At 38.1% G+C, this 8,915-nt stretch overlaps 2 long non-coding RNA genes across 3 annotated transcripts in view; both read right to left on the reverse strand.

Moving 5' to 3' along the window:
- LOC118761875 overlaps window positions 1-2,071 on the reverse strand; it is an 8,105-nt gene extending 6,034 nt beyond the window's left edge. The window contains exon 1 of the long non-coding RNA XR_004997703.1: window positions 1,895-2,071. This is a non-coding gene — a long non-coding RNA (uncharacterized LOC118761875). The remainder of the gene's footprint in view (window positions 1-1,894) is intronic.
- LOC115231352 overlaps window positions 1-8,897 on the reverse strand; it is a 21,440-nt gene extending 12,543 nt beyond the window's left edge. The window contains exons 1-5 of one of the 2 annotated variants that reach the window (XR_004997701.1): window positions 8,840-8,897; window positions 8,674-8,724; window positions 8,513-8,562; window positions 6,855-6,926; window positions 2,841-3,329 (exon numbers count right to left, since the gene is read on the reverse strand). This is a non-coding gene — a long non-coding RNA (uncharacterized LOC115231352). Of the gene's footprint in view, window positions 1-2,840; window positions 3,330-6,419; window positions 6,425-6,854; window positions 6,927-8,512; window positions 8,563-8,673; window positions 8,725-8,839 lie in introns of those variants that run through there. The other variant, XR_004997702.1, reaches the window with a different exon arrangement.
- Between the last annotated feature and the right edge of the window lie 18 nt (window positions 8,898-8,915).

An 8,915-nucleotide genomic window follows, 5' to 3' on the forward strand; every position in this document is an offset into this window, starting at 1 on the left:
AATGCACATATAAATACATACGTACATACGTGCCGGTATACATACAGACATGCATACATATATAATTACATACATACACACATACATACATATATATAAATACATACACATACATATATACTTATATACATAAATGCATACATAAATATATACGCACATATATGCATACTTAGATATAAATACATATGCGCATGCATGCAAACACACATACATACACATATATACACACATACATATGAACCACCAGTTTTAGACGGATCAGTTTTCCGATTCAGTGTTTTTGTCTGACATTTCAAATCAGGATAAAAATTCTTAAAATATTTGAAACGAACTCAAAATAAAGAAACAGGATGGAAATTGATTGTTGCATAACAAAATATGATAGCAGAGAGTGTAAAGCAATATTTATGTTGAATACAACGTGACTGACATCTCAGGTGTGGCGGTATCAATTGACGATATTAATTTACCAAAGGTGTGTTCATTATTCTCTTATGATCCTGTCTACAATTAACGATGGTTATCTTGATGGTGGCAGTGGTGGCGGCGTTTTGTGCGTGTGTGTACTTGATATTGTTGGCGTTGTTATTGTTGTTGCCCTCTCTTCCAGTTATCTGATCAAATGACTGCATTGCAGCCACGCATATATTGTCCCGGATATACATATGACTGCATCAGGCTGACACCATAGAGCACGGGTTCGATGTGTGTCGTGGGAAATGCGGCCACGTCTACTTCTTGATATATTTCTAGTGAGTTCAAATTTTAGATGTTGTTCAGCTCCCAGATTACCTCTAATCCAGAAATCATTTACTTAAAAACGTTCTAGCCATGACTATCCTGTCTTTAGGATATGAATAATGTTGAAATTACATTATCTACAATAACCTTTCTTTCTTATAACAGTAAGGCGTGAGCTGAGTGAGGTGTAGCTGCTTTTTCTATCGGGTCATCACAATAGCTAATTGACAGTTTTGCAGTAATTGTTGCAGTTCTCTGTGTTCTGAGATCAAATCCAGCAGGAGTAAAATTCTTTCAGGGTCAATAGATAAATTACTAGATATAGCTACCTCAGCTGGGAACTGCATTGATCCCCATTAAGGGCCCAACTCAAGACATTTGAATAAATCACAGAGTTGGTCTGAGCAGAAATGTGTAGGTCATTATAGTTGTGGTTGTGGTAGTGTTGATGATGCAGGTGATGGTTGTGGTGTTGGTGGTGGTGGTGTAGGTTGCAGAAGTGATTGTGGTTGGGGTCATGGTGATAGTGGTGGTCCTTTTTGCAAGGAAAGGTCAGTTTTGGAGTAGTTGTAGCTTATTAGCCTTTTCAGCCCAAATCTTTGAAAACCTAGAAGCAAAGACACTCCACCCATGACATACTCTTTGGATTAACTTTTCACACTATCCCACCACTGGCTGAAAATATTAAGTAGCAATAATATACTGTTCCTGTTTATCTCATCTAATTCTCTTTCTCAGGTTTTGAGGCCTTGTGTAGGCTATGGGCACCGCCTTACTTTCTTTCACTAATTAATTAGCATGCTTTATGCACAAATACCTTATATGCATATATATGTGCATTAGTCTATGATTGTTACATGCACATACTGTATGCACATGTATATGCTTATGTATATATCATCATCATCGCTTAACGTCCGTTTTCCATGCTAGCACGGGTTGGACGGTTTGACCGGGGTCTGGGAAGCCAGAAGGCTGCACCAGGCTCCAGTCTGATCTGGCAGTGTTTCTACAGCCGGATGCCCTTCCTAACACCAACCGCTCCGTGAGTGTAGTGGGTGCTTTTTGCGTGCCACCGACACAGGGGATGCAGGAGGCTGGAAACGTCCACGATCGTCTGGTACTTTTTACGTGCCCCTGGCACATGTATTACAACTACAAGTTCCAAATATCCGTCAAATGTAAATAATGTTCTTTGCTAATGTCGATGTATTCCATCGTAAATGCCTCGCTGGTTATTGGTGAGGCGGCAAAGAAGTCCACTGGTTCGTTCACTTGTCTGTGTTCCAACGGAGTGGTAAAGATACTTTTGAACTGGTCATTTGGTACCTCACTGATCCTGGTTGGACTATCTGTGAGGGAGCCGTCCTTTTGGAAGAGGGGTCCTATCTTGCAGCGTACTGAGGCTGTTTCTTTTGCATAATAAAAGAACGCCTTTGGGTTTGATTTAATGTTTTTTAGAACCCAGGTTTCTTTGTCCACTCTCTCCCTCACATAGGATTGTTGCAGGCTTTTTTCAATCTCCATCAATGTTGTTTTTAGGCGGGACCTTTCGCTACTTTTGGAATGTTGGTTGAAGCGATTTGCAACCTTTGTCCGTCTCTCGTGAGGATCTTCCTCTCCCTTGGAATCTCCTTCTTTTTTGTGTTAGCCTTGTGCTCTGGGACATATTTCTGGCATATGGCTTGCTTAACAGACATGAGATATTCTAGTTTCATGCCAATGTCTGGTGTGAAGAGACATTTTGGCCTGTACCGTCTGAGGATCTCTTTTTGGATCAATTTCCAGGCTGCTTTGTAGAAGTTCAGAAGTGAGAGATTTTGGGTGCTTTTCGTGGTCAGCTGTGAGTTTCCTTTTTTAGATTTTGTATGAAGGCTAATGTAAAAATATTGGCTGAGAGAAATAGAAACTGTATATTGACTGACAATTGTGTCCACAAGGAGGTTCTACTTGAAAACAAAATGTGCATTTTAAGTAAGTTTCACAAAACGGAATTACAACTTTCATGTTTTGAAAAATTCCACAGGATATTTAAACTATATAACAATGGAAGTGTTTAGGGAGATGCTGGGACTTACAATAACAACAACAACAACAAATGAAATTTCAAAGTTTGTCTTTATTTCCACAGTTAATCTCGAACAACGAGGGAGCCAAACCAATAAAGGGGTCTGCATGTGGTAGATAGATCTGCTAGAATTAGTAACCAAATCCTACTCCATTCAAAACCTATCACCTTAAAGAAGGACACATTTAACAATGTGGTTCTGTTCTCTATACTTAGGGAAAAGACAGGATGGTCTTGAATGGAAGGCATTTGATAATAGGTCTGTGGTGAAGATAGATGTGGGACTAAGCAACAGCAACAATTTACAAAGAAATTCGATTGAATTCTGATGATAAACATTCAATTGCAATAAAACATTCAGTTCTTTCAAGAGCTTCTTTTAATATTTGAAGTGTACGTTTTGCCGGATCACAACTTTGAAACCATGTCAGAAGCATCTGGAAACTTTGTTCCCTAACGCTATGAGAATGGTCAAGCTTGATGATGTCCAGGTCATGTTGTTTAATTCCTAATTCCCTTCCTGCAAAAGAAATAAGAAATAATTGCAACAGCATTAATGATAATATAAAACCTGTATTAATTACGACAAAGAAATTATGTGAATAGAAGAATGAGAGATACTTAAGAAACAGGGAAATTAGAAGACATTGTTATCTATCTCTAAAGATGTTGATAAAAATAGCAAAGAATTTGAAAAAAAAGGCTGGAGAAGGAGAAGAATATTTTAAAAAAATTAATTGAAAATTACACAAGAGAAAATGCCTGGTGAACAACTGGCAGAAGAAGTGTATGAGAGCCTAAAGAATCAACAAAGACCACCAATAGTTAGATAATTTTATCCATCTGTCCATCTTCTCTGGGCTCTATTCATAGGAGAGTTTTAGGGGTAGAGTCTTCAGGCACCTCCTTCATGCAATTCTATCAGAAGCAACCTTCATTAGAAGTTCTGAAAGGATTTCCAAACATGACCAATTGAAACTATGGATATCATCCAACCATTTCATTCTTGCTCTACCCCTAGGTCTCCTGTCGGTTGGCTCAGCTTGAAGAATCCCTCTTGTGGTTCTTTCCTGTGATATTTTAATCACATGCCAGGATTACTGGAGCTGTGAATTCTCAATGCAGAGAAGCAGTCACTTGACCTGGAGAGACCCCAAATCTCCAGCCTGCACACCTTGTTGAGTAACGTTACTCCAGAGACTCTTTGGAGGAATACAATCTCAGTCGTTTGATAACGTCATGTGATCAATGCCTGAAATAGTAATTTGTGATGTCTTTCCACCTATGATTAATAGAAATTTCAAAATTATCAACATTTAAAAATATTTCAAAAATGGGGATTGTGAACCTAAATGATTTCAACCACACAAAGTAAAAATAAAATACTGTTAGGTAAATATCACATATTATAGAGGGCACTGGCTTAAGGTTTTTGGATTCATGACTTATAACAAGAACTTCTTTCATTGGATCAAGGCCACAATTTCGAAGAATTTAATACAGGAGAGGCCTTAGCAATGAGAAGAGTTTTAGTTTGTAGGCAATAAGACAAGAATCACCAACATCTACGCCATACACCTACAACACTTGGGTCCTGAAAGAATCACTGCATCCACAAACAAGCAAGTTTACAGGGAGGGCAGGTTAGGGTTAGGGAAGGACTTTGTAAGTAGCAGATATACAGGAATAGTTTGTAGTAGGAACAAGTAATAAAGGCATAGTTGATAGTTTCTGTTACCTAAGAGACAGAATTAGAAGTGGAGGAGACTATTCTGAAAGCACAGTAGTTAGAAGGAAAATGAGATGAAAAATGTACAGGGAGCTGTTAGGTCTACTGGCAACTAAGGGATTCTGTTTCCAAATGAAGGAGAGATTGCAATGTTACATGGAATGTGGAGGATGCGTGGAAACTGGCAGGAAATGAGATGAGCACACATCACTAAATGTGTAATGTTAATGCGTTGAAAATGTGGAGCCAAAAAACTGGGTCTCAGAAGAATCTGTGATAGTGTACAAGAAAAAAGATAATGGTAGAGATATAGAAGGGACATGGAGGATGAAATTGGGATAAAGAAATGCCTGGAAATCAAGTTGAAGGAAACAAGCGATCAAACTGGACAAAGGACCACAACGACTCTGGGAGAAATCGTCTGACCATTACAAACTTAGAAAAATGGATGTAAGGTGATGATGATAATGGACCTGGTGTTAGTGGATTGATTTTTGCCCAGTATATGACTGGTACATTTTGTATGATGTCCTTTCTTAATTTAGATAAATCATTTCTGAGTGCGAACTTCCATGCTACATGGCAGTGAAACATGGGTCATGACTGCTGAGGACATGTTGGACATGAGAAGCATTAAATGTGGTGTGCAAGAGAGATGACTACGCTGGTATGGTCATGTGTTACGTATGGATGAGGACAACTGTGTGAAGAAGTGCCACTTCCTAACTGTAGAAGGAACCTGTGGAAGAGGTTTAGCCAGGAAGACATGGGATGAGATGATGAAGCATGGCCTTCGAACATTGGGCCTCACAGAGGCAATGACAGGAGACCAAGATTTGGGAAATATGCTGTGATTGAGAAAACCCGGCAACTAAAATGAGATCGTAGCCATGGCCAATGCCAGTGTTGTATGTCCGGCCCATTTAAGAGCACCCTTGATGCATTGGGTGATATGATATGCTTGAGAAGACCTGTTGAGTCAAGTAAAACCAAAATTGCAGCTGTGGCCAGTGCCCCCTGACTAGCCCCCGTTCTGGTGGCACATGAAAGCCATCATCTGAATGTGGTGAATGCCAGTGTGATCTGACTGACTCCATGTGCTGGTGGCACGTAAAAAGGACCATCCAAATATGATCGATGCCAGGACCACCTGACTGACTTCCATGCTGGCGGCACATAAAAAGCACCCACTACATACTCAGAGCGGTTGGCATTAGGAAGGGCATCCAGCTGTAGAAACACTACCAGATCAGATTGGAGCCTGGTGCAGCCATTGGCTCTCCAGACTTCAGTCAAACCATCCAACTCATACCAGCATGGAAAATGGATGTCAAATGATGATGATGATGATTTATATCAGCTGACTCAGGGGATATTATCATGATCTCTTGAGTCAAGTCTAGTCCCCAGTATAGCTCAAATGTGCTTGTAAAGACATTTCTCTATGCTGCAGTCCATCTAGATGTATATAGGTACCATAGGGAGGTAGAAGACATTGCTGTAAATAATAGGGGCATTGCTGTAAATAATAGTATAAATGATATTTTATGTTGTTAAACTGTCAGACAAGGGGAAATGGGATATTGTGATGTTCATGCCTTTCCATGTGACATTTGTAATGTAAAGGAGAGTGAAACGATTTCAATTAAGAAACAAAATTGAGTTGAGTTTGAATTTTCTGTTGAGATTCTTTTTTTGTAATATAAGAGAGTGTTTCATTAACTTACAATGCTGAGTTCAATCCAGCTATGAACACAATCGACAATGGGGCCTATCTTCTATAGAGACAGGAAATATATGTTGACCTGGGACTAAAGAATTACAATAAATATAGAAAAACACAGATTGGCCAGGGGAGAGACGACATGTCCCACACAATACACACTCTCATGTTAAAAAGTTTGCATTTGATAATGTGGTCCTCTTCACCCAAGAGAAAACATGATGGCACATCTGGAACCCTTTCCCCTTAATTCTGCCAGATTAAGGCAGATATCTGCCTCAACCTACCAGTAAGCTTACTAAAAGTGTAAACAAGCAAACACATTGTCATTAATTCACCTGTTTACTCTTAAATGACAATTTTTGAGTCCCCTTTTACAAACGATAGTATTAACTCTACTGTATCTCCTAATTTATACATTTTACAACCGTGCTGACATTGGTGGATATTTTATGAAATTTCAGTGATATCTTTACTTTAAGCTAAACTTTCAATTGGAAATTAGGAATGGAACCTGTTCTCAGTCATTCAAACAAACAGAAGTTTAGCTGAAAGCAAAATTTATAGAAATTAATTGGGTATTTTATACTCACCAAGTTCCTGCCATTTACCTGCCAACTTTTGGGACACCCTATGAAGATGAATCTCCTCTACCGTTACAGAATCTGAAATAAATATTTCCAAATTTTACACTTCATAGCACAATTTCCCTATCTCTGTAAATGGTTTATATTTTATTATTGTAAGACATTCCTATCATCAATGGACAACTGCTGACCACTATAGGTTCGGTTGATAGATTTATATTTTCTACCGTGGTCTTATATAATGGCTCAATATTTAGGCCCATAACAAAATAGACTGACCTTCCTAAGCCTCCTTTTTCTAATAAGACATCCTACTTAATCTAACAATGTTGCAATCATCTTATTTAATGATCACATGTATCTCTTGTATCCATGCTAAACCTATGACATGGCATTGTCCCCTCACCACTGGACTTCACTAATCAACATTCCCCTCTTCTTTTGCTTAAATCTGATGTCAACCAAGCTGGTCATCAACGACCTTGACACAAACTCATGTCACACCTGTTATCTTTGTCAAACGTTGCTGCTTTTAATCTTTAATTTTAACTGTGCAACTCACAGTTCACCAGAATTTCATCTGATTCAGAAAATATCTAAAGACACCTTAATGAAATAGTTTCCTTTCCTGATGAGCAATGATTAGTTCTACACAGGTAAAACAGAAAGTGATAACAAGTATCCTAAAACTGTATACTTGCACAAAACATCTTAAATGAAACACAAATGTTCATACACCGATTATTGCAAAGGAAAAATATCTGAAATGGTATATAAGAAATGATATTCAAGAATATATAATCAAGGTGGTGATATAGAAAACAATGAGATGAGAGAAAAGTGAATGTGTCTCATTATGGGGAGAGAATCGTTTCAGGATTTATATTTTATCTTTTTTTCTATATTTTCCTTATCGTGAGGGACCTTTTTCCTATGTCTCATGATTCCATATTTCGATAAAAATCCCTTTATTGTATATTCTTGCATTTGTAGGTAGTGAATAGAATTAATTTTATCACTAACCATTTGAAAGAAATGTAAGAATGGAACCTGTTCTCAGTCATTCACACAAATAATACAGGGTGTCCCAAAAAAATGTATACACACCTTAAATAATTGTAAATTTGGGGTTTATTATAATTCGAATAATTTTCAACATGTAAAAGAATTTACAAATATCATTCTATTGTCTTGTTATCGCATGTTCTCAAACTGATGTCCGTTCTGCTCAGACACTGCTGACAACACGAAGCCATGGAATGGCACACATCATGGAACAATTCCCTTGGGATATTCGTAATTCATGTTCAATGGTTGCCCTCAATTGACGACTGTTGCATGTTTCTGTGCGTAGACTTTGTCCTTTAGGTATCCCCATAAAAAGAAGTCTAGTGGTGTGAGGTCTGGTGACGTGGAGGGTATTCACACAAACCTCTCCGTCCAATCCACCTTTTGGCAAGATCCCATCAAGAAAGGATCTACATCGCGATGGTAGTGTGGAGGTGCCCCATCTTGCTGGAAATAAAACTCTTCCTGTTCAATGTCCTCTCTAATGCTTGCCATGACAGACGTTGCAGCAAGTGTATACAGTTTTTGGGGACACCCTGTATATCTCAGGTGATGGTAAAATTTATAGAAATTTAATTACAGTTATTTTTACTCACCAAAAGATTCTGCAACCGTCTGGACTGCTTTCTCTCAGACTTTGGACACACTGAAATAAGAATTGGAAATAAGAATGGAACCTTCTCAGACATTCACACAAATAATATATTTCAGGTGAAGGTAAAATTTATAGAAATTATTACAGTTATTTTATACTCACCAAAAGATTCTGCAACCGTCTGGACTGCTTTCTCTTCAGACTTTGGACACACTGAAATAAGAATTGGAAATTAAGAATGGAACCTGTTCTCAGACATTCACACAAATAATATATTTCAGGTGAAGGTAAAATTTATAGAAATCAATTACAGTTATTTTATACTCACCAACAGACTCTGCAACTGCCTGGGCTGCTTCTTCTTCAGACTTTGGACACACTGAAATAAGCATTTCAAAGTTTAT

The sequence above is a fragment of the Octopus sinensis genome, unplaced genomic scaffold (assembly GCF_006345805.1).
Source record: "Octopus sinensis unplaced genomic scaffold, ASM634580v1 Contig18296, whole genome shotgun sequence".
NCBI lineage: Eukaryota > Metazoa > Mollusca > Cephalopoda > Octopoda > Octopodidae > Octopus > Octopus sinensis.